The sequence below is a fragment of the Panthera uncia genome (genome assembly GCF_023721935.1).
Source record: "Panthera uncia isolate 11264 chromosome B3 unlocalized genomic scaffold, Puncia_PCG_1.0 HiC_scaffold_1, whole genome shotgun sequence".
NCBI classification, from domain to species: Eukaryota; Metazoa; Chordata; class Mammalia; order Carnivora; family Felidae; genus Panthera; species Panthera uncia.
Window position 1 is genome coordinate 122,847,364 of NW_026057582.1, and position 27,935 is coordinate 122,875,298.

A 27,935-nucleotide genomic window follows, 5' to 3' on the forward strand; every position below is an offset into this window, starting at 1 on the left:
AGGCAGCTGAGCTCCTTCACCCACGAGGTGGAGGACCTCTCTCCAGTGCCACCACAACAGAATCCTGTCTTTTGGGAAACCCATAACTGGGGAGGGATGTGCACAAGGGGGTTTCAGAGTAGTAATGTGGGACTCTGTGACCCAGAGCACCCAGGCCACTCTGCAGCCTCTACCCCTGGGCCAGGGTCCTGCTGAGGTATAAGGGGTACTGGGAGCCCCCTGACCTGCCCCAGGAACTTGCCTCTCTCTGAGTTACTGAGCTTTCTCTCTGAAAAATGGCACATCCTGGGAGAGCACCCCGACTTTCATGCTCTGCTGTGAGGCATGCTGCCAGCTCATTAGAGAAGGGCTGCCAAGGGCTGCAGAGGAAGCATGGGTGGGGATTCTGGGACCTTTCCTATGTACCAGGTGCTGTGCTGGGTGCCGTGAAGGCAGACCTGGGTCTGGGGTCCTCCCTCTGAGGGGCTCACAGTGGGTGGTAAACACGTACCTGATACATTCCTTCTGGGGGCACTGGGGGATGGGTGAGAGAGGGAGTGGGGCTGGCTCCAGGGCAGCAGGGCTCCAATGGCTTTATAACAAGAGCCAGCATGAATTTCTCACTGAGTACCTGCTGGCACCTCCTGTAAGCCACACAGCAATCCCACCATGCAGGTTTACAAGCAGTTCTTATTATCCCCATTTCATGGCCAAGGACACTGAGGCTTAAGATTACAGAGCTACTGAGTCCTGCTCCAGCACGCACCCCCGGGCCCCGAGTTGGCCTCTGTCTTGATTTCCTCCCAGGGAGGGCTGCTTTCTGTCCTGAAGGCTGAGGAGGGACTGAGGGAGCTTTATGATCCTGTGAAGCCTTCTCTGTTTCTCATGTGGCCTCTGAGGCTCAGGGCAGTGGGAGGGACACACTGTGGTCACAGCTCGTAAGCAGAGGCAGGATCTGAAGTTGGGTCTCAGACTCAGAAGCCTGGCCGTCTCACTGTCCCCTGCCATCTCTGGGGCGTGGAAGAACGGCCTGGGATGCTGTGTAGCTCGGTGCTCTGATACCTCATTAGTGGGGTTCAGGGCTGAGCTTGAGGTGGCTGTGGCAGGGAAACCTGGGGGGCATCACACCGTGTGGGCTCCTGTCTGAGCCAGGCCTTAACTGGCCGGGGAAAGAGGGAGGCCCTGGGGTGTCCTGGTCCTGAGTGGCCGAGCCTGGCCTGTCCAGTCTGCCCGCCCTGCAAGGTGACAGCTGACACACAGGGGCGTCTGCCTGTCCTGTACCATCTCTGATGCTTTCACCGGCGCCTCCAACACCACACATGTTCCCCTCACTCCTTCTAGTTCTCACCACGTTGTCTCCCTCCCTTTGTTCACAAGGGCCAGGCAGAGAGTAGTGAGTATTGAGCACAAGCGCAGCAGACCCAGATTCCCAGTGGCCATTTTCCCAACAAGTCAAGGTCGAAAGGAGAGTGCTACGCCCTTCTGTCATCTTGACAGTGGTTTTTGTTGTTGTTGTTGCTTTTTTTAAGAAGGAAAGCAAGCATGGAATATATATTAAGCATTATTGTTGCTTCAGCTGTCACTTCATAGCAAGAAAAGTGGTTGTTTCAATTAAAATGGATTTTGGACAGACTTCTTTGAATGAGTAAATTGCAGAAAACAGCACAAGTTGTGAGATGGGGGATTTAGGCTCTTAAAGAGGATTGAAAATAAGTGGTCTGAAGTACTTATGGTGGTTCCTCGGGATTGATATGCTTTGGTTCTGCCAGATGTAACTGGTTGTGACTGCTTTTACTGGATCAGTTGACTCTGACCAGCCCAACTGCTTGTAAGGAATGCACATTTGTTTTTTCTGGAAGCTGAAGTCAGAGAGAGGAAGACAGATACAGAGAGACGTGATGGGGCCCAGATCCTGGCTTCTGGGCAACCCTGCCCTTCTCTGGTGGCATCAAGACCTGGGAGGAGCAGTTGAGGAGGTGGACCACCCTGGGTGTTGCTCCCACATCCCCCTTATCCCTGCTGGCCTGCCTCTCAGGCTCAGGCATATTTTTAAAAATTATTTAAAAAATTTTTCTTTTAATGTTCATTCATTTCTGAGAGAGAGAGAGCGAGAGAGAGAGAGAGAGGGCGCGCGCGAGGGGCCAGAGAGAGGGAGACACAGAATCTGAAGCAGGCTCCAGGCTCTGAGCTGTCAGCACAGAGCCTGACACGGGGCTTGAACCCACAAACGATGAGATCATGCATGACCTGAGCTAAAGTTGGGTGCTTAACCCAGGCCTGAGCCACCCAAGGGCCCCAGGGCATATTCTCTCTTAGCCTAACAAGACTCCCTATTTTAATGTTAATAGAGCAAATCCTTCTGCCTCCTCTCCCCACCACCGACCAGGACCCATGACTTTCCACTTTAGATGGCACTTTTCTATGTTCCTTATGCTCCTGAGGAGAGAAGCTATTCCTTGGTCACCCAGGAGGGTGATGTGCTTTCCTATCATCTTCCGTGTCTTTTACCATCCACTGTTTCTGCCTGTTAGCCAGTGTTGACCTAACTCAGCTCTTTTGGATTAAATTTTCATTATAAAATATTTGACATACAGAAAGGTAAAAAGAATTATGTACCTGAACACCTGTGTATCCACAACCCAGTTAAAGTAAAGAATATTGTTATATTGGTTGTACTTCTGTGTAACCAATTATGCCAAAACTTACGGCGAAAGACAGTGAGCATTTGATACTTCGCACATACAGTCCATCTGGGAGCAGCGTGGCTGGATGATTCTGTCTCAGGGTCAAGGTGTGGGCCAGGGCCATAGTCATCTTGAGGTATGAGATGACTTTTTTTTTTTATTTTATTAAAAAAATTTTTTTAATGTTTATTTATTTTTGAGGGGTGAGGGACAGGGGGAGAGGGAGACACAGAATCCAAAGCAGGCTCCAGGCCCTGAGCTGTCGGCACAGAGCCCAGTGCGGGGCTCGAACTCAGAAACCATGAGATCACGACCTGAGCTGAAGTCGGAAGCTTAACTGACTGAGCCACCCAGGCGCTCGTGGAGGATCCACTTTTGGGATTACTTCACATGGCTGTGGGCGGGAGGCTTCTGTTCTTTTCCATGGAGTCTCTCCACAGTGCTCTTTTGCAACCTGGCGGGCAGCTTGCCTCAGAGCGAGTGATCCAAGAGTCTCGAGAACCCTGCAGTGCCTTTATGACCTAGACTCCTTAGCCACACGTCATCATCTCTGCCTTGTTCTGTTCTCTAGACCCAAGTTATTAAGCCCGGTCCACACTCAAAGAGAGGGGAATTAGGCTCCACCTTTTGAAGGGAGTGAAAAAGAATTAGTGGACATACTTTAAACTGTCATAATTACCAGTATACCTGGAGCCCCTTCCTGATTGCATTTCTTTGTCTCCCATGCAGAGGTATTAGAGTTATTAGAGTTTTGGTGCACGTTTTATCTTACTGCATTAGTCAGTGTCACTATGCCAATTATTTTTGCATGTTTTTAAGCATTGTGTAAATCATATCAAATTGTGTGTGTGTGTGTGTGTGTGTGTGTTTGTAGCTTGCCCTTTTTTTTTTTTTTGCCTCACATTATATCTGTGAGTTTCATCCACGTGAAAATGTAGCTGGACCTTATCCCTTTTCACTGCTGTGTGGCATTTCATTGTAGGAACATAATACACTCTATTCTTTCTCCATTGGTGGATGTTCAGATGGTTTCCAGTTTCTTGCTGCTATAGACAAGGCTGCTAGGAATACTCATGTGTGTGTCTCTATGTGGCCATGAGCTGGATTTGTCTAGAATATGTAGCAAGGACTGGAATTGCCACAGGATAGAACGTATGAATCTTTACATTTCTGGAAGTGGCCACGTTGTTTTCCCAAGTGGGCCTACTAATGAATGTTCCCACCAGTGGTGTGTGGGCTCCCCTTCCCCTTGTCCTTGATACCTCTTGGTATTATCAGATGTTTTTTAATTTTTGTCAGTCTGATGGGTGAAAGTGGCCTCTGCAGGGGGTCTTAATTTGCATTTCTCTGCCTATCAGTGAGGTTGCACCTCTTTTCATGGATTTATTTTCTTATATTGATGTATATTTATTTCATGTATTTTTTATTCTGTGAATTACTGGTTCATACCTTTTGTCCCTTTTTTGAATTTTCTTATCCATCATTTCATCCTTCATCTGATTTATGTATTGTAAACATCTTTTCCCATTTCTTTGTACCAACAAAATGTGGGAGCTAAGAGCATGGGTTCTTGGGCCACGCTGCCAGGATGAAGTTCCAGCTGCAGAATTTCTTGTGTGACCTTAGGCACACCACTTAATAACTTTTGTGTGCCTTTTGTGTACAGATGAGTTTCCTCATCTGTAAAATGGGGTTGATTAAAAGATTCACATCTGTGAAACAGTTAGTGCCTGTTTCAGGAAGCATGGTATGGGCCAAATAAACCCGGATGTGCCCTGCATGGTCATGCCAGACCACATACATGCATCATCACCTTGCCCAGAGCTTTCTCAAGCACTGTGTCCTCATTTGATAAGATTGGCAGGCAGTGCTTCTCTCTGGCTCTCAGCCGTCTGGATGACCCTCCCTTCAGCATCCCTGAGCTGCTTGAATAGAACACGAAATCCCAGCCTCCCTCCAGGGGACGTGGGGGAATTGGAAGGCAGCAGACTCCTTGCAGCAAAAATAGAAGCCTCATTTGCCTAGGAGAGAATAATAATGAGGAGAGCCCGGCAGATGCAGGCTTGGAAGGCGCCTCTGAACCCTCCCCTGCATCTCTTGGGTCTGTGCAGACCTGCCTGAACCCTCCCTGCCAGCCCTCCCTTTGCCCTTCACCCTTGTCTCTTACGGCACCACTTTTGGCTGTCACATGGACAGCCTTGGCACTGCGTTCTGGTTTTCATACCTCAGTGTTGCACTTTTCTCTCATTCCACAAAGCCAGGCAAGAACTCCAAACACAGGACTCTGTTTAATACCAAGAATCATCAGAGAAACAGGTCAGATGTTACAGGGTAAATCTGGGAGCCCTGGGAGCCATGTATCTGTCCACGGAATGCCGTCAGCTGCTCAAGGGCAGATCTATTGAGATTAAAACACGGTTGGATCTGGTCACCTTTAGTTTCAACCCCAACATGAATAAATTAGATCAATACTGATGTAAGGAACTGTCAGGTTTATTTGGTAGAGCCTCAGAGGATTTTACATAAAAGCAAATGTGGGAAAAGTAAGTTAGCGATATTGGATGTTAGAGCCAGTTTTGGTTTAGAGCAAATTTCTAGGTTTTGAAACGGATCGAAATAATCCATGTCTGTACCCCCAACTCTGCCGTCGGGGTGGCCTCATGGGCCCCACAGAGAGGAAACAAATAATCACCTTGAAAGAACAGTCCCTATTGTGGAAACTAATCACGTATAGAGAGTCTCTGTGTTGGAATCTGGAGCAGGGAATGAGGATCTTCCCAAACCAAGGAATCTGGTGGTAGAATGTGGCTCATTCTCCGTGGCCTGTCACCTCCAGACTGAAAGATAAGCTTATATGAATGGAGAGTTTTGGCCATTTCGTTGGTAGCAATTTGTAGGTGACTCCTAATAATTAATTCTTTTTTTTTTTATTTTTTTTTTAACGTTTATTTATTTTTGAGACAGAGAGAGACAGAGCATGAACAGGGGAGGGGCAGAGAGAGAGGGAGACACAGAATCTGAAACAGGCTTCAGGCTCTGAGCGGTCAGCACAGAGCCCGACGTGGGGCTCGAACTCACGGACCGTGAGATCATGACCTGAGCCGAAGTCGGACGCTTAACCGACTGAGCCACCCAGGTGCCCCAATAATTAATTCTTTTTAATAGCATTTTTAGAAGCCACCTTCTCAGATGAAACCATTGTTGTTTAAAACTTCAAGACCTTTGAAGACAGAGTTTTAAATCCAGTTTGTTCCCAAAACATTTGCTCAAACGAGAATCACAAGGTTTGAGCTCTTTATTCTAAAGATGCAGCTTCCTGCCCAGGAGAAAAATAATACATGCTGGTGTTTATAAATGGAGTTAGTAGCATTTGAAGACTTTACCTTGCAGCTAGTAGGGGGCTCAGTTATTCAGAATTTTGAGATTTTTATTTGTAAACAGTCTATTCATGTCCACTCAAGCTGGAAAATCCTCCAACCTTACCATCACTGCCCACCTCCCTCCCCTTCCCCAGCCCCCTTCCCACCATAACCTGGGCTACATCCTTTTGTTATCTGGCTCTGAGGACCTGGAGCCCCTCTCTGAGCCCAGCTCCTGTGTTCTCACTGTAATTGGTCTGGGGCCAGTACTTGAAATGGTTCCTTAGGGACCTCTTACTTTCCCTTGGAAGGACCCTGCTGTGCCCAACTTAGCACTGTCCCTGTGTGTCCTTCTCATCAGGAAGTGGCAGACCCCCCTTGCCCCAGCCTCACATTAAACTTGGGGAGCATCCTCACCCCCACAAAGTCCTATCCTGTGGTTCCAGCCATACCTGTGGGGATGCTGGGCTGTCTCATGCCGCATCCCCCTCAGGGCAGCTTGGGGGAGCTACAGTCCCAGGTCCCAGGAGGCCTCCTCACTCAGCAGCTTATCTGCCAGATGCTGACCTCTGCCAGCTGCCTGTTCCACTCTGTGAGACAGCCCAGTGCAGATGAGCCCCATGGTCACCTGGGCTGGCCCATGAAGGCCACGTGCTCTCTGTTATGCAGAGGTGTTGACAGTCCCATGGAATACCTGGCTTTGCAGCCACTGGGCTGGTACTAGAAAGAGCTACACTCAAGGTGGCTACAGTGTGCAGCTGGTGCACTCTGCCTGTGATACACCCTGACCCTTGCCCTATCATTCTGGCCACTGTGCTCTGTGCAGACCCTTCCCAGCCCTCTCCCAGGTCCTCTGCTCACTGTGACCACAGTCTTCCATCAGCATGTATTTCGTTGAATCTGGGTTATTATTGCTCATCAAATTCTACTTGTTCTACAACCCAACCCCAACATACCATAAGATCCCCAAACCCGTGTACCCAGGGCCCAGCCTCTTGCAAAGCGCTGGGTTGCCTCTTTGGTTCAAGGAACTGTAGGTGTAGCTCTCAGGTCTGCTGGAGGAAGAAATGCTACTATGACAGTGGGGTGGTGATACTGCTGTGCAGGTCCCCGGCTAGTTTGTAAGGCTCTAAGATCAACCTTCCTGCCTCTGTGCTGGACACATCCACCTCTGTCCGCCTCTGAGCCAGGCATCCTCCCAGGACACCTTCCAAGTCTGAGAGTCCACGAAACTGTGAGTGTTGCCTTAACTTTGCCAAGGAAGTGCTTATACAGATTGGTTGTGACACCTGCTTCCCCCAGCACAGCATCGGCCTGTGTGTTCCAGGACTAGCATCTCCTGCTTTGGGTGGAGGCTAGCACGTGCTGCTCTATCCAGGCTCATCGAGGTTCTCTTAAGTAGCTTCCTGTCTCGGGCCTCCTCCCCAACCACCTGAGTCACTAAGGAGCCCTGAGGATGGTTTGTGGATTTGGGGCCTCCCATCGCCTCCCCTGACATAATATCAAAGGCAATCATCAAATTTATGAACTGTCCACTCTAGGCAATATTTAGGATTTCTGTTTACCTCCTGAGTGTCTGAAAACGTGGCATTTCAAAGGCTCTGTTTGATCAGAGATCCAATTGATTGCCAGGAATGTGCATGCCGCATAATAGAGAACCCACAATGGCAGGTTGCAGTGGGCATCCTGGGAGAAAGTTAATTAATCCTGAAACCAAATACCAACTGCCTCAGCAACAGCAGTCATAAGAGAGCCGAGCCTTGTGGTATTTGAAGTCAGGCTGCTGGAGGGCTCTTTATTGGAAGTATTCTCTGTGCCTGAATTCTGCTGTGGATTCAGTGCCTCAGGCCAGGGCCTGCCTTTCCTTCTGTACTTGGTTCCAAGGTCTGGGGTCTCTGGACCCTGGAGAATCCAGTTGTCAGCATGCAGACAGAAAGAGCCTTCATGGCATCTCCCAGACTCCTGTGGTTTTGTATTTCACATCTCCCCTGGGAAGCTGGAATACATGATAACCTCCCCCTCTCCCCCTCCCCCCACCCACCGGAAATAACTTGTGGGTGGGCCAACAACTTGGAAAGTGGAGTGTTTAAATCTTACAGGGAGACCTGTGTACTTCATTTCCACCCTGAAGCTTGCTAAGAAGTAGGAGATGATTCCAAAATGATTGTGCATTGCCTGAAGAAGAGCAGACTCTCAGATTTCTGTCTAATCACAAACGGCCAAGATGAACAGGGGAAGTAACCTGGCCCTCAATGCCTCCAGAGAGGCTAGAAAAGAGGATGGGATGTGTGTTTGGCCAAACATGGCTGAGAAGAAAAGCGTGGCTGTTCCGAACTTGTAGGTGACCCTTTGTGTTCATTCCAGCTGCTGGAATGGAGCAGGCCCTCCCTGGATGTGCCTGGCCAGGTGAGGGACTCAGAGCCAGCAGGGACCAGCTGACCCCCAAGGACCTTCCCAGGTTTCGGTGCTTGTGACTTTGTTGGTTTTTTTAAGGTAAACTGTCTGTCCAGAGACACAGTTCACCAAAATAACACAACCCTGCTTCAGCCAATGCAGGCAAGGGGCCCTGAGAGGACAGGGAGAGGGCACTGCTGCACGGAAGAGAAAATTCATATTTTTCTTCGGAGAAAATGGAAAGTGGTGCTGGGTCCAAGTGGTAGGTGACCTTGCTATTGAGTTAAAAAGCTGCTGGGGAAATTAGAGAAGACAGACATGAAAAGAATGCTAATGAATAGTGGTGGACCAGAGCCCGGAGCCCTGATTCCTCCACCGTCCACAAGGGGTACTTGTGTGATGCCTATAAATAGACATTTAAAAACCGATTCTAAATTGAATTAAGATGTGGGCCTGTTTCCTCCTATGGAAGAGCATTATGTAAAGTGCAGAGCTCTGCCTTTTTTCCAAGGCAGTTTGGCGATTCTGTGCCTCTGTTGGGAATCTCTATGGAGCATGTGGGGGATGCTCGGGCTACCTATGAATGAGACTCTGTCCTCTTGGGAGACTTGCAGACTGAGGGCAGGCAGAGAGAGAGAAAAAGAGCGAGTGAGTGAGTGAGCTGGGGCTCCTTCCTCCAGGTGGAGCAGGGAAGCCCAGCTGAGCCTGAAGGCAGGCTCTGAGTTTCCCTGAGCTGCTTCTGGGCTGGGAGTGGCAGAAGCTGGACTTGTGGGCAGAAGGACACTTCCATAGGCCCACAGTGGCTCTGGACAATGCAGGTAGCTGTAGACCTCTGAGAGGGGAGGGGAGGACACCATGGACATGTGGGGAGAATTCCAGCCTGTGCTAGTAGACCAATGCTTCTAGGCTCTTCCATGCAGCCCTCTTGATCAAAACTGCTAGAGTGGTGGATTCTGGGAGAGGACCAAGGTCTTTCTCACTGACCTGCTTGAGTTCACAGAGCCAACTTGTAGCAGAGTGCAGAATGGAGGCCCTGTCTTACGACCACCAGTGAAGTGTTCTTGCCTCTGGACATAGCATTTAGTATGTGCTCTGACCCTGAAATCACCTCTTTTTGGAAGTCCTGGGATGGTGGGATTTGGGGGTAAAAAAGGAAATACCGTTTGATGGTAATGTATTCCCAGGCAGCGTTTTGGGGGCTTTGTTGCGCTTTCCCAGCCACATTTAAGATGAACTTATTGTCTACTTTTGCACATGATGAAGCTGAGGCCGACAATGTAAGGGGATTTGAAAGGCGACCGAAGGGGCACCTGGGTGGCTCCGTTAGTTGAGCATCTGACTCTTGGTTTCTGCTCAGGTCATGGTCTCACAGTTCTTGGGATGCAGCCATGCTGTCAGCACAGAGCCTGCTTGGGATTCTCTCTGCCTTTCTCTCTGTCCCTTCCCTGCTTTCACTCATGCTCTCTCTCTCTCTGTCAAAAGAAATAAATAAACTTAAAAAAAAAAGGCAGCAGAAAGCACCATACCCTTTGGAAGAATTTGAACAACTGTGTGAATGTCAAGTTCCCTCTGAGCAGAGACCAGATATACAAATGGCTTGGCCAAAAGGGAGGTACCTGTGGCCTTCTAAGGGATAGCTAGTCATTTTTAAAAATGTCTGAACTAGAGGCATCTGCAGTGGGCCAGTTTGGGGTGGCAGGGAACTCCCCCAAATTCCCTAATTAAAACCCACTCCTAGAAATGTCTGTCTAGGGAAATGAGAATGACTGTCAGTTTTCATTAAAAAAGTGTCAACCCTGGTTCCAGGTTAGACCTTTGTGATAAAGTAGAAGCCAGTGTCTGCCTGTGCCAATAGCAAGACCATATTACCTTCCCCCCTAGGAATGATGTCATCCCCTGTGACTTCAGGACCAGACTGAAGGTGAACTGTCCAGCCAGCACAGCTATTCATGAAATGCTATGCTCTTGGACCTTCTGTTCCCAGCAGACAAGGACCCGGGGAAGAGGCTGCCATTGCTGTGGTTTTGAAAGGGACAAAGACGTTCCTTTATAACGCATTCTGTCTTTAGCCAAATTGGAGGGAGAAGAGGAATTAAAAAAAAAAAATTAATTCCAGTATGGTTAACATACAGTATTGGGAAAAGAGGAATTTTGATTTGATATATAAGACCAATAAATCCCCCTCCTCTTGCACCATCCTGGGCTTCCAGCTTCTCTGGGTTGTCTGCTGCCCCTACCTTGAATTCCTGATCTAACCCAGGGCCTTGCCTTGAGCCCTTGAACCTATTAGACTTTCTCTTCAGCTTTCATTTGCAAACCTGTCTGTCCAAGAGGAGTGTGAAACCTGATGGCCTGTTTTCTGTTCTCTTTTTGACACCCCGTTGCCCATGAGGAGGGGTGGGCTGTGAATCTGGGCAGAGGAAATGAGCAGTGGCCCGCTTTCCTTTCTCTTTCTTTTAATCTGTCTTCATCTCCCCAGCCCCCACAGGCACACCTACCTCCCTCTGAAAGTGTCCCAGAATACCGGTTCTGCACACTAGTGGGGTCAAGCTTTGTTGTGGGGAAATACATATTCATGAGGGCTTTGAGGAGCTTCATTAAAATGCGGAGGCCTCTTCTTACAGAGTGATACACAAGCCATTGCTTTATTTGCCCAACATGATGTTCTTAAGGCAATAATTATGTGAGGAATGGCTAAAGAAACATTTTAATTTGTTTCTGGTCATTTGTGATGGTCTCATTAGAATGAGAACCGGTTCACTTTTACAGGTAATTCAAAACCTCTCACTCGTTCAGATGTCTATACTTGCAGGAGCGCTATGTGATCACCCGTATCTTTTCTGAAACCCAAGTAATTTCCTCTATTTCCTTCTGTTTTATTGCAGAAAGATTTCATCACCAGGAGGTTTTGGGGGACATTACCAACCCACTTGTTTTCGGTAAGAAATATGAGGTCGCCTTGCATGGAGTGCGGTTTTGCTTCTGACATGTGTGAAATGGAATTATTTTCCTCGAGGGATGCCACACTTCAGGTGGATCTGGGCATCTGCCACGGTTCTTTATTTCCTGGGATGCTGGGATGTGTAATTCAGTGCGAGCCTCCACACAGGGAGTCTGAGGCTGGGGCTTGATTCACAGCCAAGGAGCCCGTGAGCACTGGGCTCACTGCGGAGTGCTTATATTGCCTAGAATGGACGTATTTCCCTGTCACCCCTGAGACAGCAGTATCACAACCTCCCCCCATCCCCTCCTCACTATACTAGTGCTTCTGAAAACTGTAGTCCAAACCAGCTTCAGTCATTTATTTGTGAAACTCTTATCTAGATTCCTATTTATATCAAAAATCAATGTATATCACCAACAATAAACGCCATTTGCAACCTTTCACTATCAAACTTGGGCGACATTGTGTCTAATTAGAAGTGCACCACTGTGAAATATCAGGACGCCGAGAGGAAGACTCTAACTTTGATCCAAAAGAGCCCTCCTAATCTTCTCAGGGATGAGGGATGGCTCCGTGTTGCTGTTGCCCTGTGGGTGAAGCTATTCTGCGGCCCTGATCCCCCTGACCCACGGTCAGCCCTTGGCTTGCTCTTGCCCTGTAGGACCTGTAGCAGCAGATTTGCATAGGTCTTTGTAGCCCCAGTGCCAGCTGGCTGCCTGGTAGAGGGGACACTTGTAGGAGATTTGTTCTGACTAAAGATGAGTAGGTGTTCTTTTTCCTGGACCAAAGATACCCTAGTGGCTGGGTTGTGGAGAAGCTGGTGTATGGGTTGGGGTATGTTTGGAGAGCAGGGTGGAGAGGAGACTGTTGTTGGAGGTTAGGCAGCTGGGGACCAGGAATTGTCTCTGTGTCTTGATGCCAGAGCAGGTCTGAGCTTCTGATGGATTCTGTGGGTTCTTATGCATCCATGGGCTTGGATAGGGCAGCACTGGTCAGCAGTCCAGAGTGTCATATGGAGGGAAGTAGTGGCTTGGGGACTTCCAAATGAGAGAAGTAATTTGGGATTTCCCAGTGGGGAAGTTCTGTGCCAATCTGAGGATAAAGACGAAGATCAGAGGGGGCAGAATTGGGATACCAGAGCCTCAAGACCGGGTCCCAAACCACTGTTTTGCCTCTGGGGCAGTAGGAAGACACAAGGCCTGCTGTTTGGAGCTACTGAAAGAGCCTTCTTTTGTAAGTCAAGGCAGCTGCCTTTATTTTACTTGCTAATCCAGCCTCTATCCTACATTAGGTAACTCCCCATAAGCACTGTGCTATTCATGGGCAGGAATTCACCTCACATTGTATTGGGGATTTTTCTTGTCACACATGTCCTGGCTGGATTGTGTGGTCACTTTGGGGGTAGGGAGGGTGGCACATTCATAAGGCATTTAAGAGTTAGAATAATCAGCCCCTCTCCAAGGAAGTAGAGGGGGAAATGTTGCAGGAACTGCATGACTTGTAACGCATTTGGGCATAAGAATAAATGAGTATTTTTCTAACTTTTCCTTAATTGTCAGTCTTTAATGTTTATGAATTTACTTCTATGCTCTCAACGAGGCCTTTTCAATCTCATTTGCTTTTTTTAAAAATGTTTATTTGTTTTATTTTGAGAGAGGGAGGGAGGGAGGGAGGGGGGGAGAGAGAGAGAGAGAGAGAGAGAGAGAGGGAGAGAGAGAGAGAATGTGAGCAGGGGGCAGGGGAGGGGTAGAGAGAGGGAGGGAGAGAGAGGAAATCCTAAGCAGGCCCTGCCACTAGCACAGAGTCTGATGAAGGGCTCGAACTAATGAACCACAAGATCATGACCTGATCCAAAATCAAGAGTCAGATGCTTAACCGACTAAGTCGCCCAGGCACCCCCTGTTTGATTTTCTGTTTAGACTCATTTTTTTGGTTATTTATTTATTTTTGAGAGAGAGGGAGGGGGAGAGAGAACGAGCAGGGGAGGGACAGAGAGAGGAGAGAATCCCAAGCAGGCTCCACACTACCAGCACAGAGCCAGATGCAGGGCTCTAACCCACAAACCGTCAGATCATGACCTGAGCCCAAATCAAGAGTCAGCCCAAATCAAGAGTCAGATGCTTAACTGACTGAGCCATCCCATATAGATTTCTCAGCTACCCTTAGCTATGAAAATACTGAAGAATTTTAGGGGATACTGGGAAGGGAGGAGATTTTTTTGCAATTGGCAGCAAGGGTAGCTTGTGAAGAGAGATGTTCTTATGGGGAATGGGTCTCACAAATTGTGGTGACATTCCCATCTTCTGGGAGCCCAGGGTCAACCAGCCAGTGCAGTCCATCCAGCCTCTCAGAACTGTCCAGCGTGAAATTGGCCTCTTGAAGTTTTATCTAAATGAAACTGGGGCTGTCGTTGCTTTTTGATGGAACCGCAGGGCAATTCTGTTTGTGCCTCTAAGGTATAAGGCATTTTTTTCTTTTGAGCCCAAAAAAGACCTAGTGGGATTTTTACGTATCCTGAAAGACTATTAGAGTATCAAAGTCAGCTGCAATAGACAAGACATCTCACTCTCTTTCCGATTGTGCTTGCTCATCTGCAGTGTAATGGGACTGCCATTTAAGTGAATACACTCGTCATGATTCTTTGCAGCTTCCCTGCAGAAAAGTGTATTTCTTCTGTGAGAGAAAAGTGGCAATGAGATGGATATTTTTAAATGTCAATTATTGCTGGAATGAATCTCTGTGAGGAGAGCTGCAGAGAGAAGAGACCGGGGTTTATTTATTTTTCTACTGCAAATGAACCACTCTGTAGCATCAGAATACTAATACCCAGAGTCTATGCCTGACATCTCCTTCTAAAATAATTTGGTGAATATGCTTCTGCTTATGGTAAAAGTTGGGGGCTGTGTTCCATTTTTTTTCCCCTGGCGGGGATTAAATCCTAGGCCTCAGTATTCTATGATATCAATCCTACGGGCTGTTGATCTCTATAGTGTTTGGATTGTAATTACAGCTGACCATTGAACAACATGGGTTAGGGATGCTGACCCTCATATAGTTGAAAATCTGCATATAACTCTTGACTCCCCAGAAACAACCACTAATCACCTATTGTTGATTGAAAGTCTTACCGGTAACTTAAACATTCAATTAACACGTATGTAAAATTTTTTTATGTTGTATGTATTATATACTGTATTCTTATAATAAGCTAGATAAAAGAAAATGTTAAGAAAATCGTGAGAGAAAGTACACTTACAGTACTGTCGTATTTATGAAAAAAATAATCTGCCTAAAAGTAGAACTGTGCAGTTCAAACTCATGTTGTTCAAGGACCAATTGTATATAAATTTAGTGATTTCCTGAAGGAATGGTGGAAAGATTAATAAGGTGTGTTTAAATCATGGGCAGTCTCAGAAAATATATGTTAAGTTAGAAGATGTTGCATTCGCAAAAATTTTTACGATTTTTGGTAATGTCAGCATGCTCTTGCCCAAGTGTAAACACATAAAATGCTGTGTAAAAGCTGACCAAGAATTATTTTAAAATACAAGATCCAGGGGGGAGCCTGGATGGCTCAATCGATTAAGCATCTGCCTCTTGATCTTGGCTCAGATCATGATCTTATTGTTTGTGGGTTCGAGCCCTGCATCAGGCACTGCACTGACAGTGCAGAGCCTACTTGGGATTCTCTCCCTCTCTCTCTCTCTGCCCCTCTCCTGCTTGTGCTTGCTCGCTTGCTGTGTCTTTCTCTTAAATAAATAAACACACATTAAAAAAATTATAAGATCCAAAGAAAGGCAGTGAAATTCCCAGCTACTAGACATTAAAAGAAAACACAAAACTGGAATGTTAAGGGGAAGCTGGCATAAAGGTGGGGCAGTGAGGTTCCGATAGAAGGTTGCAATTAAGATTGTGTGATATTTGTGGGATGAGTGGGACCGGATGGTGAGCCTAATAACAAACTCTCACATGTACAGGAACACAGGAGGTGGCAGAGATACATTATTGACAAGGTGGGAAGTGATGCAGGACAACTGGTTGTCCACATGGGAGAAGCTAAAATGGTATCCCTACCTCACAGCATACACACAAATAAATGCCAGTAGAATTAATGACTATGAAGGGCAAGATGTTAAATTGTATACAAGAGATTTTTTATATGTCCCTGAGGTAGGAAAAGGTAAGACATACACACAGGCACAGAAAAGATCAGTTAATTAAACAGCAATGTTAGCAGCTTCTTTAAGAGCAGGGATATAAAGGTTTAGGGGGGCCTGGGTGGCTCAGTCAGTTGAGTGTCTGACTTTGGCTCAGGTCATGATCTTGTGGTTCATGGGTTTGAGCCCTGTATCGAGCTCTGTGCTGACAGCTTGGAGCCTGAAGCTTGCTTTGGATTCTGTTTCTCCCTCTCTCTCTGCCCCTCCCCTGCTCTTTGTCTGTCTGTCTCTCTCTCTCAAGAATAAAAAACATTAAATTTTTTTTTGAAAGGCTTAAAACAAACTATCACCTGGAATAAATATCTGAGATGTATTTACTGTAAGGGATTAGCATTCTGTCTGTATAATAAGGAACTCTTCCAAATCAATTAGAAAAAGACAATGTAATTGAAAAAAATGAGCAACTGATATGAAGAAGAAGGGGGTGGGATGATGACGTTGGGGATGCCTAAATGGTGTGTTCATGGATGTTTGTCACGTTACTCTGTACACTCATTTTTGTGTATTTGAGAAAGTTGATAAAAGAATAGGTTCTAATGCACAACTCACTGTAGACCCACACAAACCTCTCTGCTCTTGTGTCTGTCTGGCAGGGCAATCTTGCTCCTATGTACTAGCTAATCCTCTGACTCGACTGGAACTGCTGACTTCTTAAGCTCCCCTTCTTATGGGTAGTTCTGCATCTGTCTTGTCATTGAAATGGTTAGGGTTTCTTTCTTTCTTTTTTTTCTTCCCAGCTTTATTGAAGTGTAACTGGTAAACAAAGTGCACATATTTCATGTATACAGTTTAGGGAGTTTGGACATATACATACATTCATGTTACTGTCACCACGACTTACTCATTACCTCCAAAAATTTCCTTGTGTCCCTTTGTGTTTGGTTTGTTTTATAGGAAGAACACCTAACATGAGATGTACCTTCTTAAAAAAATTTTTTTGAGTACATAATACCTCGCTTAACTATAGGCATTATGTTTCATGGCAGTTCTCTAGAACTTACTCGTCTTGTGTAACTGAAACTTTCTACCCATTGAACAACTTCCCATTTCTCTCTCCCCTCTGCCCCTGGCAACCACCCTTCTAGTGTCTACTTCTATACCTTTGAGGACTTTACATGTAAGAGGAATCACGCAATATTTGTTCTTCCGTGACTGCCTTATTTCACTTAGCATAATGTCCTCCAGGTCCACCTGTGTTATTGCAAATGGCAGGATTTCCTTTGTTTTAAAACCTGGATAATACTCCACTGTATGTATATATCTCACTTTCTTTATCTGTTCATCTGTTGATGAACATTTGGTTTGTTTCTATGTCTTGGCTGAATGAGCCAGGCTTTGCACACTGATCTGCCCTGTTGTTTCAATAGCAATGTTCCCATACGTTTTTTTGTTTTTGTTTTTCTCTGTGTGGCTGATCCCTCTTCCATGGGCTTCTCCCCATCTTGATAGACGAGGCTCAAGGGCCACCCTTTTTGGGGCCTTCATTGGACACTTAAGCCCCAGGTGAGCCTGTTCTGTGCTCTCCTGCCTCACTGCCGATCTCTCCATGGACTTGCATGCCTGCTTCTTCTGCATCCTTCAAATGTCCATCCCAGTTACCTCATGGATATTAGATGCTCCAGAAGGCTGTGCTCACTGTGTAGCTCTAGTTTCTTAAACTTCCAGAAGCTCATTGACCTCATCTGTAAGTGGGGACTTGTGGTTTTCGGGGCTACTTGTGAGAATGAACCACATCATGGATGGAGAGTGCATGGCATGTAATTGCTGCCCAATATTATTGGTGTCCTTCCCCGGAGGAAGCAAAGAGAGGATCTGAGGCTGGCCATTATGATTTGCTTTCAGGCTTGGTATGTGTATTTTCAAATACTTGAAAATACCTGCTCTGACACCTAACTTTCTTTTTCTTAAAGTTGCAACGTGTTAAGAGAGAAAACATTTCATCAACACCCTTTTTAAAGGATGAAAAACGTGTTAAGAAAATAGCAGTATGAGCTGCTACTAGGTTGAGCTCCGCATAATTAGTGTGATTAAATTGAGGGAAGTTAGCCATTACTGTATGTAACTTTTTATTCATGATATTCAGATCTAATTAATTATACCAAGTTCTAATTAATTACATGAGTGTGTAAGCTGGCATTCTCAAACTGTGTTCGGTGGAGTCCCAGGAGATGTTCCTGAAAATAGTAATCCGCATTCAGATCAGGCTGGGACACGCTGTCTGTACTGCCCCCTCTTGGAGAGTCCCAGAGCACCATATTAAAGACCTTTTGAAGTCCTGCAAGAAAGCTGCTTATTTAATTCTATTTAACTCCTCATTTTCCAAACTGATTTTGACTACGGGTGCTTCTAGATACATAAGAAAATGCTAACTGAAGTCAGAACAGTTCTTATGCCATAGCTTGTGCTCGGACTGGTTGATAAGCAACATATATGTTGATGAGGACATTCCTTAAGTCTTCCAGAGTAGCACTGCTGGGGTCTGTATTGTGGCAGACCATACTGCCAAGAGTTTTTCTTTCAGAGTCCAGGGCTGGTACAGATTAATCTCTTTTCATGGGTGTATCACTTAATTTCCTTTGGTCAATCTGCAGGGGAAAATGGTGGTGACTTGCCGGCCCTTCAGGGTGGCTGTCAAGGTGAGAGTACTTAGAAGTGGCCTCCTTCACTCCTGGCCTGTGAAGGGCTCCTGTAGTGGTTACCAGTTTTGGCAGAGACCCTCATTTACAAAGGAGGCCATGTTACTGAGCATGTCCTGGCCTCAGGGTCAGAGAGAGAGAACCACTCACCTCCTGGCAAGGTCTTTGTCGGAGGTTTGAAAGGGGACAACTGCCCTCCATTTTGTTTCCCAGCCACTTCAGGGAAGTGTAGAGTGTTGTGATGTAGAATGCAGAGTGTTAGAGGAGATGATTTTGGGGAGAGGTGACTCATCAGTCCTGTAGGTTGTGCAGGAGGAGTGAGGTTTAACCTTTCATCTTGAGGGGGGAGTATACATTTCTCGGCGGGGGGGAGAGACAGACAGACACACAGACAGACACAGAGAAAGAGGAAGGTGGAGCATTCCAGGCAAACAGAAGTATGTGTATGATTCAAGCATGGAGACATGAAGTGACATGACAGGCCCTAGGGGATGTAGTTGACCTTGAACAATGTGGGGGTTAGGGGCACTGACCCCCCACTCCCCCCACACCATGCAGTCAAAAATCTGTGTATAGCTTTTGACTCACCAAAAACTTAACTACTAATAAATAGCCTACTGTTGACTGGAAGCCTTACTAATAACATACACAGCTGATGAACACATTCTGTATGTTATATGTATTATATACAACACTCTTACAGTAAAGTAAGCTAGAGAAAAGAAACTGTTATTAAGAAAAGCATAAGGAAGAAGTACATTTATAGTATTGTATTGCATTTGCTGAAGTAATCTACACCTCAGTGGACCCTAGCAGTTCAAACCCATGTTGTTCAATGGCCAGCCACAGTTGGCTTGACAGAGTAGACAGAAGATGCAGTAGGAGGGGCCAGACTGTCCTGTTCACATGGCCATAGAGAAGCCTAACAGGGCTGACACCATAGGTGACTGTGGAAGGCAGGCAGAGGGGGTGAAGGCCCAGGTGCTGGAGGCTCCTCACATGGTTCCTGGGGAAAGATGCTGTGTCCTGAGTAAAGGCTGGTAGAGTGTGGAGGCAAGGACTGAGGTGACAGACACCAAGGAGGAAGAGGTAGCAGAGCCATGTGGAGGGAGCAGGAGTTGGGAACTCGGAGAGAAGACCATATTTGAGGTGGAAATAGAATTATTGAATTCCTACTTCATGAAGGGCCAGGGAGCTTTTGAGGGGGTGGGGGTGGGGCTGGGGAGTCAGTCTCTTAGGCCAGGCTGGCTGAGGCTGTGGGTGGGGGTGACCTCCACGGGGAGTGAAGGAGCCTGAGGAGAATGGCCAGAAAGTGGGTGGAAACCAGGAAGGAAGGGGGCTGAGGATTTTCATCGGCTGGGAGACCAAATAGGATTTTTAAAAGGCAGAGAATGTGGCTGTGGGATTTTTCTTTTTCATGAGCACAGACTAAGAAGGGGAGAAGAGAAGGGGGTGGGAACAGAAGGGAACAAGGTATTTTTCTGTGGAGGTGGAAAATTGATTGTTCAGTGTAGTTTATGGATGAGGAAAGAAGCGGTGCGTGTAACACACGCAGCGAGGAGGGAGAATGGAGTGGGGCCTGGGTGCCAATGAAGAGAGCTTCTTGTTTCCTGGAGGGAGTGTTGGAGGAGAAGACTCTGGGCCTTTCTAGCTGTGACCTCTGTTCTCTCTGGGAGGTGGGAGTCAAGTCTGTGAAGAGCAGAAAGGAGTCACCAGGATGGAAATACATTCAGCACCTGTGTTAATCTTTTGAGCAAATATCTCCAGTAGTGGCAAGTGTACTTTGGGAGGGTGGATTTGACTCATCCTGATTTTGAAAGTCATTCCCAAAGACAACCGGCCTCCACTGTTATTTTTAGCCATGAGAAGACTGGAGTATCTGTGTGGTCTCCCCAGGTCCTGAGAAAAATGACACTCATTGGAGTGTTTGGCTTTTTGTTTATACGAAGTTTTGACAGTCCTGTTTATGGTCCTGCAGCAAAGACAGGAGAGCGAGGGTGTTGTTCCAGACGGAGAGACCTGTCAGTTGCCAAAGAAAATTAGCTCCTGTGTGTGATAACTTGAGACTCCATATCAGAAAATCCCATCAGCTTTGGGGAGCAATTAGCTTTGAGATAAATCATAACTTCCTCTCCTTTCTCAGGGCTCTGGGGGGATGGGGTCGGGTGCAAGCCAGAGTTCACAGCACCCTAGCTGCGCCCACATTCATTGCTCCCTGGGTGACTTCTTTTAGTCACCAAGTCATGAAGCCAAGGATTCCTTTAGGCTCTGAGAGGCCCTGGTTGCCTCCGTTTCTTGGTGAGGTCCTATATTTGTGCAGGGGCAGCCCCTGGATGGAAGGCACCTTGCAGATGATTTCACTTCTACCAGTGCACTCCTTTTTCCTACGCCTCAGATCCAGAGGTATGAAACAGTAGCATTCCTTTATTGAGCACAGTTGTGCACCAGACAAAGGTAGAATCAGGCTTAATCAGAGCTCCTTAAACTCTGTAAGTGGATGTCATGATTTCTGTTTTACAGAGAAGATAGGTTTAAAACAGGATATCTTAGGCATGGCCAGACAGTATACAACTGAGCTGGGCGCTGTGGGGCACAACACGGTGAATGAAGCATGTAGCACACCTCTCCCCACCTCCCCTGCAGACTTAGAGGTGCCTGCCTGCCTCCTGCAGTTACTGCCTCTGGGCAGGGGGAGGACCCCCAGTGGCCCTGAGCCCAGCCCTGCTCTGAGGGGAAAGTTGCTTTGTGACCTGATGCCTCTTTGTTTTCTCATCCAACAAAGGACTTGGGGAGGAGAAATGGGGAGTTTAATGGGTAGAGAGTTCAGTTTTGTCAAAGAAAAGAGTTCTGGGGATGGATGGGCGTACAACAGTGTGAATGTGCTTAATGCCACTGAATTGTACACCTAAAAATGGTCTAGATGGTAAATTTTATTATGTTTATTTTAGCACATTTTAATTTTTTAATGTTTATTTTTTTTGGGGGGGGAGGGGCAGAGACAGACAGAGATACAGAATCTGAAGCAGGCTCCAGGCTCTGAGCTGTCAGCACAGAGCCCGACGCAGGGCTTGAACCTGCCAACTATGAGATCATCACCTGAGCTGAGGTCAGACGCTTAACCAACTGAGCCACCCTATATTTTAGCACATTGTAAAAAACAGAAGGAACACAGCACTGTATTCTTGAATGTTGTTATTAAAAGCACAGGGCCCATCACCGAGACACTTAACATGTATAGATTCTATCTACAATTATTCTTCACACCCCTGAGTTTGTGCCTTCCCATCATTCAGGGACTTGGTTTCCAGCCTCTCCTCTCTCCTGTTACTCTGCTCCAAATGTCATCGTGATCTCTGTCCTTATTCTAGTCTGGCTCAGATGGGAAGCTGTTCTCTACGGTGGTTTTGTCAGGTCAAAGCGTGTGAATGTGTGTGAGAGAGTGTGAGTGAGTGGATATGAGTCTATGTGTGAGTGTCTGTGAGTGTGTATGAGTGTGTGTGTATGTGTCTATGTGTTTGAGATGTGCGAATCTGTGTGTATGTATAAGTCTGTGTCTGTGTCTGTGTGTGTGTATGTGTATGAGTCTTTGTGTTTGAAGAGTGTGTGAATCTGTGAGTGTGAGTGTCTCAGTCTATGTGAGTGTGTCTGTATCAGTCTGTGTGTCTGTGGGTGAGAGTGATGTGAGTGAGTCTCTGAGTGTGTGAGGGGGTGTGGGTGTATGTGTAGGGGAAGCAGGCTGGATCCTCCTTTTAGATGCTGGACTAGTAAAAGAGAGCCTAGCCTGGGGATCGTCCCCAGGTGCCCTTAACCCCGTAGCGCACCAGGACATCATAGAGGAGGCTCCAGGAAGCCTGACTCACAGAAATGAGGGCAGTGTTTACAGTGCCATGACAGCAGGCGGAGCCCCTGGCTCAGAATAAAATCTGAAAGAAAACTTTAAAAAGTGAGCCTTTGCCCATAATATGGTGGCTTCTCTAGTCTCATCTGAGTTGTGTTCTTCCTTTCCTGTCACAGTCCACACCGCATAACAACCACTTGGACTTACAAAGTGATAGAAAGCAGAAGGAGGCTCTGGAGACTCACCTTTTCAAGGCCTCTGTTGTTAATTGCATAGTGTGCAAGATCAGCAATATAGACCATAATATGTTTTTTTCAAATAAGCTTTTTATTTTTTGATTCTTTTAAATTAAAAATTTTTTTAATGTTTGTTTATTTTTGAGAGAGAGAGAGACAGAGCACGAGCTGGAGAGGGGCAGAGAGGGAGGAAGACACTGAATCTGAAGCAGGCTTCAGGCTCTGAGCTATTAGCACAGAGTCTGACCCGAGGCTCGATCCCATGGACCCTGAGATCATGACCTGAGCTGAAGTCAGATGCTTAACCAACTGAGTCACCCAGGAAACCCTTAAATTTTTTTTTTTTTGAGAGGGAGAAAGGGAGAGCATGAGCAGGGGGTGGGGAGGAGAGGGAGAAGGAGAGAGAATCTTAAGCAGGCTCCATGCCAAGTGCAGAGCCTGATGCAGGGCTCGATCCCATGACCCTGGCATTATGACCTTAGATGAAATCAAAAGTTGGACACTCAACCCCTCTTAGCTACCCAGGTGCCCCCAAATAAGCTTTTTAAATTGAGGTGTACTTTTCTGCTTGTGCAAATTATTGCCATGAATTTTCTCAAAGTGAACGCATCCATGTAAACTATTACCCAAATGAAGAAATAAAGCATCACTAGAACCCAAGAATGCCATCAATACCACAATATCTTAATTAGTGTGATTTTATAGTAAGTATTTACTTCTGTTAGTTTTAAGTCCTTCAGTTTTGCTCTTCAATATTATCTTGCTATATTTGGCCTTTTGCATTTTCATATAAAATTTAGAATCATTCTGTCAATTTCTGTATAAACACTTGCTTGTGAAATACTACTGAGGTTTTGATGAGAGTTCTTCAAATTATAGCTCCATTAAGAGGGAGACTTTATGCTATTGTCTTCTAACCTATGAACATGTAATTTCTTTCTCTTTGGACTTAATGCAAGTTTTCTTGATGTATTTTATAGTTTTGTATATATAACATCTTCTGTTAGATTTCTTCCAAGGTATTTGGGTATTGTTTTGTTTGCTATTGTTATTGCTATCATAAGTGTTTTTCTTTAATTCTATATTATAATTCCTTTTCATGGGTATTTATAATGTGATTGTTTCTTAAATGTTTCCCTTATATTTAGCAACCTTGTTAAATTCATTTATTAGTTGTGGTAGTTTATTTGTAAGATCTTTTAGATTTTCTACATGCATAATCATGCTGTCTATGAATAATGAGAGTTTTTTTTTTTTCCTTTTTGTGCTGATTGCAAACCCCAGTTCAATAATTTCCCTCTTGGGGGAAAATCTTTCAGTATTTCACTTTGAATTAAGCTGGTTGCTCTCATTTTTTTGTGTGTGTGCATACTATTTATAAGAACAAAAAATTTCCTTTTATTCTAGTTAGCTACAGCTTTATCATGAGTGGGGGTTGAATTTTATCAAATATTTTTTCTGCCTCTAATTAGTCAAAGACTATTTTCCCTTTAATTAATGTGAATTATATGATTGATTTCCAAATATTAAACCAACCTTGCATTTCTGGACTACAACTGATTTGAGATATGATATAGTTTTTATGTTGATTTAATGATTTTTAATAGCTCTTTTTGCAACTGTCTTTAACAGTGTTTTGCCTATACTTTTATTTTCATATAATGTCAAGGTCAGGTTTTGGCATCAAAGTAGTGATGATTTTATAAAGTGTACCTCTTTTTATGTTCCCTGGAAGATTTTGGGCAATATTGGTGTTTCCCTTTCCCTCTCTTCCTCTCTCCTTCCTCCCTCCCTCCCTCCCTCCCTCCCTCCCTCCCTTTCTTCCTTCTTCCCTGTCTTCCTTCCTTCCTTCCTTCCTTCCTTCCTTCCTTCCTTCCTTCCTTCCTTCATGTTTGGAAGAGTTGGGAAGCCACTGAGGTTGGAAATTATTTGAGAAGTTTAATTACAGATTCAGTTTCTTTAATAGATACAGGACCATTGGATGTTTTTTCTTCTGGTGTCAGTTTCACTAAGTTGTGTTTCAGGAAGCTGTGCATTTCATAAAAACTGTGACAGTTATTTGTGTTAAGTCATTTATTATGTCTGTTATTATCTTTTACAAATGATATCTACCTGTTCATTTCTGATATTGTAGTTTGTGCATGCTCCCCCTTCCTATCTCCTACTCCCACTTTTATCATGCTAGGGATTTACAAATTTAATATTCTTCCTAAGAACCAACATTGGGTTTATTGCTTTTCCCCTATTATACATTTGTTTTCTCTTTCAGTTTTTTCCTGCCCCCATATTGATTATTTCCTTCAACTTTATTTGGGGTTTAATTTGCTGTTATTTTCAAAATAATTGAAAATAAATAGATATCTAGGTTATTTTTGTAGCCTTTTAAAATTTTCTAATAAAGAAATTTAAAGTTATAAATTTCCCCGTAAGCCTGCTTTAGCTGTAATCTACTACTTTTAATTATTATGGTTAGAAACACATAAAATATGCCCTTTTTAAGTGTATAGCTCAGTGGTGTTAACTATATTCACATTGTTGTGAAACTTATCCCCAGGACCTTTTCATCCTATAAATGTGAAACTCTGTACCCATTAAACAGTAACTTCTCTTTTTCCCCTACCCCCAGCCCCTGGCAACTGCCGTTCTTTCTGTCTCCATGAATGTGACTACTCTAGGTGCCTTCTATAAATGGAATCATACAGTATTTGTCCTTACAACTGGCTTTTTTAGGTTAGTATATTGTCTTCAAGTTTCATCCATGCTGTAGCATATGTTTGAATTTCCTTCCACTTCCATAATATTCCATTGTATGTTTATATCATGTTTTCTTTATCCATTCATCCATTGATGGACATTTGGGTTGCTTTCCCCTTTGGGCTGTTGTGAATAGTGCAGCTATGAATATGAGTATGCAACACTATTTTTAAAAAGTATTTTTATTTTTATTTATTCATTTTTTATTTTTTATTTTTTTGAAAGAGTACACATGCATGAGAGTGGGGGAGGGGCAGGGAAATCTTCAGCAGGTTCCATGCCTCCCTTGGAGCTGGATGTGGCACTCCATCTCACGACTGTGAGATCATGACCTGAGCCGAAATCAAGAGTCAGACACTTAACCGACTGAGTCACCCAGGGCACCCCACTATTTTTTGATATGTTGTAGTTTCATTATTAATCTCTTCAAATGTTTTTAAATTTTATGATTATTTTCTTCTTTGATATGCGAGTTATTTCAAAGTGGTCAATTTCCAAATGTCTGCATATTTTCTAGTCATATTTTTGTTGTTTATTTCTTGCTTAATTATACTATAGTCAGAAATACATCCTTTATGGTTTTTAACATTTCAAAATTTTTTAGACTCATTTTAGATTTGCCTACCATATGATTAATTTTGATAAATTTTCTGTGTGCATTTGTATGTGGTTTGTTGGTACAGTAATTTACATATATCAACGAGGAAAATTTTGGTAATTATGGTGTTCATGTCTATTTCCATTCTGATTCTTTTCTGCTTGTTATATCATTTACTGGGAGAAGTATGTTAAAATATTCTACTGTGATGTTAGATTTGTCTTTTTATAGTTCTGTCAGTTTTCCCCTTTATACATTCTGAGAGCATATAACTAAATACATATAAATTTAGAATTTAAATTTAGACTTTAAATTTGGAATTTAAATTTAGACTTTATTCCTAGCAGATTGCCCTATGTTTTATTGTGAATTATTTCTTTTTCTCTTTTAGAAATGCCTCTTTTCCTAAAGTGTACTTTGTCTATCAATGTAACTACACCAACAACTTTCTTTAAAATATTTTTTACTGTTTAAATTTACAGGGAATCAAATAGATAGTAGAAGAGTTCTCATGTATCCTACACCCATTTTTCCCTATTAACATCTTACATTAGCATGGTACATTTCTTGCATGTAATAAACCAGTCTGAATACTTCATAATTAACTACAGTGCATCCTTAATTTTTTTTTATTTTTTACTTCACATCCTTTTTCTGTTCCAGGCATCCACATTACATTCAACCTTCATGTCTCTTTAGACACTTTTAGATTGTGATAGCTTCTTAGGCTTTCCTTGTTTCTGATGACCTTGACAGCTTTGAGGAATATTGCTCAGGTATTTTATAGAATATGCTACAGTTTAGGTTTGTCTGATTTTTTTCTGATGGTTATACAGGAGTTACAGGCTCTGGGTCAAAAGACTGCATAGGGAAGAGCACTGTTCCCATCATCTCAAATCAAGGGTACATAACACATCCCTTGATACTCACCTATATCACCTGTAAGTTATCTTTCATATCCATGAGGGGGCGGTAGCTAACAGATTATATGGAATTCTTAACCCACAGATTTGTCCCTTCTCTTTCATTTATTGATACACTCATTCATTTATTTATGTCCATGTGGATTTGTGGATCTTTTTTTTGTACTTTGGGCTGTAACTCAGTACTGTGTTATTTATACTGTCGTTCAAATTGTTTCACCTTTCACTGTTTCTTAACATATCCGAATATCAGCCTCACTTTTCTGTTCCCTCTTCTCTCCAGGAGTTTGGCTTCTCAGGTTCTCACTGCGTTAGGAGCTTGAAACTATAATTTTTTATATCCCTCATAAAACTGCCAAGAGTTCTGCTTAGCCCTGTTGTTTCTTGACCACCACTTTCTGCTTGTTTTTTTTTTAAATTTTTTTTTAAACATTTATTTTTGAGACAGAGAGAGACAGAGCATGAATGGGAGAGGGTCAGAGAGAGGGAGACACAGAATCTGAAACAGGTTCCAGGCTCTGAGCTGTCAGAACAGAGCCCGACGCGGGGCTTGAACTCACGGACCGCGAGATCACAACCTGAGCCGAAGTCGGACGCTTAACCGACTGAGCCACCCAGGCGCCCCTCTTTTTTTTTTTTTTTAATTTTTTTTAACTTTTATTTTCTGCTTGGTTTTTAAACCTCTTGGCTCCTACCAGTTATGGATCCACTAATGCTTTAGAGAAGCCACACAAAATGCTCGGCTTATTTCAGTTATAGTTTCTTGGTTGTCAGGATCTCAGCCCCTCAAGTCCTAGTTGCCTTGGCAGATCTCTGATGCTTCCATAGAGATTTTTTAAAAAGTCATCAAGAGCTGCTGGTTGTTCTTGGTGGAAGGCTTAGTCTGGCACAAGCTGGTGTGTCATAGCCTGAAGTAGGATTCATCGGGCATAATAACATTGTTTGTTTTCTCCATCCACTATGTCCTGGTTAATGGTGCCTCATATTATTTGAAGACCTAATACTTTGCTCCCAGTCATCCAGTATCCTCAGTAATACATATTTTATATGTTATGTAGGAGAATGAATCATTCTTACATATCCTTAGTCACAAGGGCTATGAAAAAGGATTCTCTGCTGACTTCTTTTCAAGGTAAGGGAAAAAATAATGATCTTGGAAGAAGATAGCCTTCATCATAAAGCTTCTGATGAAAGGAACAGATGGAGAGGGCTCTGTGAAATAGGCTCTTTGATCTTGGGGACCTAGCAACAGTACAATTACTGATGCAATTTTTTGGTTAGACCTTAAAGAAATTAAGTCTCTCTATATGGTTAAGGATGGATTTGTGTACGAACATCAGTCAGAGGTAAAGTCTGTGACTCACATTAGGGTG

At 44.5% G+C, this 27,935-nt stretch overlaps 1 protein-coding gene across 1 annotated transcript in view; it reads left to right on the forward strand.

Moving 5' to 3' along the window:
- Positions 1 to 27,935, forward strand: part of APBA2 (amyloid beta precursor protein binding family A member 2) — a 226,016-nt gene that overhangs the window by 83,353 nt on the left and 114,728 nt on the right. Inside the window, exon 2 of the mRNA XM_049613976.1 lies at positions 11,302 to 11,355. The gene's annotated coding sequence lies outside the window, so the exon portion shown is untranslated. The remainder of the gene's footprint in view (positions 1 to 11,301; positions 11,356 to 27,935) is intronic.